The sequence below is a fragment of the Myotis davidii genome, unplaced genomic scaffold, assembly GCF_000327345.1.
Source record: "Myotis davidii unplaced genomic scaffold, ASM32734v1 scaffold29, whole genome shotgun sequence".
In the NCBI taxonomy this organism is placed as follows: domain Eukaryota; kingdom Metazoa; phylum Chordata; class Mammalia; order Chiroptera; family Vespertilionidae; genus Myotis; species Myotis davidii.
Window position 1 is genome coordinate 96,297 of NW_006302850.1, and position 5,006 is coordinate 101,302.

Here is a 5,006-nt window from a genome sequence, read left to right on the forward strand (position 1 = left end):
AAACACTTGCTAAAGAATGTGAGCAACTCTTAGGAGTTGAGGCTCCTGGCTAACAATCAGCAAGAAAATGTGAACTTCGATTCTATGACCACCAGAATCTGAATTTGGCCAACCACTTGAATAAGCTTACATGTGGATGCTTCCCCGTATGCTCCAGTTAAAAGCCTAACCCAGCCAACCTTGGTTTTTGCTTTGAGACCCTACGCTGAGCCTGCCCTGTGTTCTGACCTAAAGAACTGTGAAAAAATGGGTGTGGTTTTATGCCACTGATTGATTTTGTTGTAATTTGTTATGGCAGCAATACAATACTAATAGAGTTCCCAAGGGAGTTCAGGTATAACTACAATTAACATAGAGTCATAAGTGACAGAATAGAAAAGAAACAAGAAAACAAAGTCATACAAAAAGGTTCAGAAAGAACATAATAAAAAAGACAGGAAGATATATTCAACATACTTATAACTAAAATCACTGAAGGAAAAAAGCAAAGCAAAGGAACAAACAAAATATTTTAAGATTACTATTCAAAAAACAAAACAAAAATAAAAACTTGTTGAAATAAAAACTCTGAATTTATATATTAAAAGTCTCCCATTATGTACCTGGAAAAACTGAGAAAGAATGGTCAATTCCAAAAAATATCCTAGTAAAACTATTACACCTTTTTTTAAAAAAATGTGAACCTCCAGAGGAAAATGGCCAAGCCCTTACATAGCAAAGAAAACCCAAAGCACAACAACAGAGCAAAATTTTCAAAAATTCTAAAGGGCAGAGTGTGAGCCAAGATCTTATATCAGAAAGATTTTAAGAATTAAAAAAAAAATTCTGAGGAAATATTATACATATGAACTCTTCCTACAAATAGATAATTTTACTATAAAAAGATAAAAGTTTGGAAAAATTTGGTAATGGACATAGATAACTGAAGATCTGGTACTAAAATAAAGGCAGTATTAAGATTCAAGTAATAATGTGCAAAAGTTTTTTTCTGTGATGAAGTAGAAATGGCACAACTAAAAAATGCAAAGAGACGGATAAAGGTATACAGAGTAGTCTGATTCATTAACATGTAGCTGGGAATTAAAATATTTAATGCTGGCAAAGCTGGCATGGTAAAAATAAGAATAAATAAAAAGAGAACTAAAAATGATTATAGAAAGCTATCAGTATAAACATAAGGAAACAAAAAAAATGAAAACAAACTATAAAGTAGCATGACAGAACCGTAGGTTCTTTTTATATTAAGGATATTAGTTCTTTTCGAAGTATATTGCAAATATTGCCTCCCAATGTATAATTTAATTTAGATTATTTGTCTTGCATTTGTTTTCATTTATTTTTTAATAATTATATAAACCTCTCATTTTATAACTTCTAAATTTTGTGTCTTTTAGAAAGACTACCTTCACTCTGGAGAAAATATTCTCCAATATTTTCTTCTACTAGTTTTATGGTTTCATGATTGCTCCATTTATTTTTATGGAAGTGATAATAGAAAAAAAGTGGTGTTTTTTCAAACAGGTTTCCTTGTTACTATCATTGCTGAGTGAAAATGTTATCTTTTCTCCACTCACATGTGATGCAACTCATTGTATAACAAACTCCTGTATGTTTTTGGAATTATTTCTTAGATCTCTAACTTCAATTTATATCGCTTGAAATTTAAAACAGCTTCACTATTCTTGGGTGTTATATTTCCATGTAAATTTTAGAACTACATTGACTGGTTCTAATAGGGCACCTTCATGAATGATCAATTTTGCTTTGAAATAAGTAATTCAATGCATATGTATAAAAATTATCCACAAAATTTGCGTATTATCTTAGATAATATCCAGTGGGACACCTGCCCTGAAATTCCGTATCAATGTTACAAAGTGCTTCTCTTCTTTTAGAAGTAGTTTCTTTGAAAAGTGTCAAGAGCTCAGGCTTTGGAGTGAGAAATTAGATTTGTACACTGCCTCAGCTGCTTACCATTTTGTAACCTTGAGCTCATTACTTAAGTTGGCTGAATGTCAGTTTCTTCCTTTAGAAAATGAGGATAAAAATGCCTGCCTTGTAAAATTCCTGAAACATTAGATAAATTGTATTTTGAATAAGTATGAAATATCCCTGACGGTTGGTGGGACCCTTCGGGAAAATAATTTCAAATAGAGGTTGAAAGCATCCTCATGTATAACTACAATCTAGATTTCTCTTCTAACCACAGAATTGCCAGGACTTGACCCCTTTTTATTTGTCTGATAAATTTCTATCCATCCGCAATTATCTGTGAATAGATTTTCTCATTTCCCCTTGTTTAGCACTTTCTCTCCTTCATTACTGTATCCAAATGTTTATAAACTGTTATTATCTGACTACTTGTTTTGCCTCCCTAAGGAAACTGAACTCCTTCACCACCAGTTACTTGTCCTTTTGTGCCAATCTTACCATACTATCTCCCTCATAATTCATTCTCAGAGGTAGCTGTTTGTTGAACATACATACATTTTTTACGGGAAGGAGGAGAGCATAAAGGGCATATTTATTTTATATTTTTCTCTCCTTTGTTCTTTGTTTAAAAAAAGAAACACTCGGTGGGGAGGAGGACACTGCATTAGTCCCTAGAAACACTTTTTGTCATTATCTTTTAAAACTGCATGGATTTAACCTAAATGCTTCACCCAACCAACTCGCCAATAGGCAGGGCAGGCATCAGAACAGGAAGTGCCGATGACCCGAGGTGGGAGGAAGGTACGCATGCGTACAGAAGTCAGTGCGATTTGAGCATCCCACAAGGACTTCCGGTTGAGATAAGGTCAACGGACGCGAGGCGAGGCCCAGTGCAGAGACCAGAGCCTGTGCAGATAAAGGTATTTTCAGAAACTACCAATAATTTGATGTAGTGCTCCCTTGGGGACAGGTATCTTGGGGTCCATGTTGACCTTAGATGTGTAGCCCACTGCGCAGTCGCGGTATTTACAAAACGGTGCATCAATGTTAAAGATGGATTAATCACCCTGTGCGACAGCGCACTTACATTTTCTCTTCTTTTAGGGCCCCCACTTTGTAGCACAATGCAAAGAGCTTTAGAACAAGCTATGGACTACGCGGATTGTGTCATTGAAAGCGCCCAACAGAGACCTCCTCAGAGGGAATCTTCATCCACTAGGGGGAAATCTCTGCATGAAAAGCTGTATGACATCTACGTTGAGGAGTGCGGGAAGGAGCCCGAAAGTACGGAGGAATTAACGCGCAATGTGAACTTGCTGGAGAAGCTTGTTCAGAGGGAGTCCTTGCCCCGTTTAGTGGTCAGCCTATACCCAGGCGAGGAGGGGTATTCGCTGATGATAACGGGAGACAACGAACCCTATTCAGAGACCATTAGACTGCCCTATGAGGAAAGGGACTTTCTTGAATACTTGGATGCAGAGGAACTGCCTCCTATTTTGGTGGATGCTCTGGAAAACTCGCAAGCTAACATTTTTCAGAGCGGATGTGTCATCACAGAAGTGCGGGACTATAGACAGTGCACTAACGCGGACCACTGTCGTTACGAAAGCAGGCATGTTCTCTTACGCCCGACGATGCAGACGTTAGTTTCTGATGTACACGCCATAACCAGCAATAACCAGACATGGACCCAGGAAGACAGACTTTCACTTGAGAGCCAGCTGATCTTAGCTACAGCTGAGCCCCTGTGCCTTGATCCTTCTGTATCAGTAGCCTGCATTGAAAACAAGCTGCTCTATAAGAAGCAAAAGATGAACACTCCCTCAATGAGAAGGAATTTCAAGAGGTATTCTACAGCCTCCCTGAATTGGCAGCAGAAGCTGTCTTATAGTTCACCCCCTCCTGAGCTAAGGGCATGGGATTTTCACAAAAAAAGGAAAGAAAGGCAAGCAGATCGGCAGGATGACCTCAAATTTCCCAAAGCAGGAAGTTGTGTAGATATGTGGAAACAGCAACCCTGTGACTTGGAGGTCCCTTCTGAAGTGGATGTGGACAAATATGTTAAAGAGGAGAGGTCTGTCGCATATGATGATGCACAACCTACAGTCTGGCCAGCCCTGGAGACACAAGAGGATTCTCTATTTGGATGTGAAGCTGGCGATCCATCCCAGACAACACAACCGACCGTCATGCAGTCTCTGAATGATCCATTTATCTCTGGAAAGAGAAAGTCACGTAAAAAAGCCAGACGTAGGAGACAGAGACAGATGTCTCACCACCGATCCTCCACAGATGACCAACCCAGTAGTTCCAGGCCTGGGTCACAGACTGGTGATGGGAAAGCAGCCAGGCAGTCCGAGGAATTGGTGCAGAATTGGGTGGCACAGAGCTCCAGTGGCTCCGCCAGTCCCAGCCAGCTTTCTCCAGGGAGAACAGCAGAACAGCCTCAGGCCGTGTCAATTCAGTCTCCAGTTGAGAGCCAGGGAGGCCAACACACACCTCCAGCCATCCGTCTTCCCTGCAGCTCAGGAAACAGCTCCTGGGACAACAGTTTTACTCCACAGCAGGCAAGCAGCTTTGGTAAATCTCCATCTCATGCCTCTGCTTCAGAACCACCAAGTCTTCCCAAGGAATCTTCTGTTAAAGGGAACCAAGCTCGCATACTTCCTGCAGCCACCGTGTCTACTGCCAGCACATCACCAAGGGCCCCGGCCAGCCAGGTCAAGGTCACCTCTGCTCATCCCAAGGTCACCAAAGTGGTGAGCCCTGCTCATGCAGCTCAGACAGTGGTGAGAGATTCTACGCCCCTGAAGGACTTTACCGCTAGGACCAAGACTCCTATAACCATCAAGCCCAGAATCGTGTGCTCAGGAGGCCAGCAGCCAGCACCTATACAGCCTGCTTTACTGAAGCCTCCTTCACAAGGCATTAAAATTATTTTTAAAAATACTCCGGATCTCAAACCCATAGCTCTAGTGCAGCGCCCAGGTTCAACCATTTTGAAAACCCAGCAGCAGCCCCAGGGGCAGCTCCAGCAGCAGACACAGCAGCAGCCACAGCAGCAGCCCCAGTGG

The 5,006-nt window shown here is 41.0% G+C and overlaps 1 pseudogene; it reads left to right on the forward strand.

Moving 5' to 3' along the window:
- The first annotated feature begins 3,056 nt into the window (after positions 1-3,056).
- LOC102757207 overlaps positions 3,057-5,006 on the forward strand; it is a 33,612-nt pseudogene continuing 31,662 nt past the window's right edge.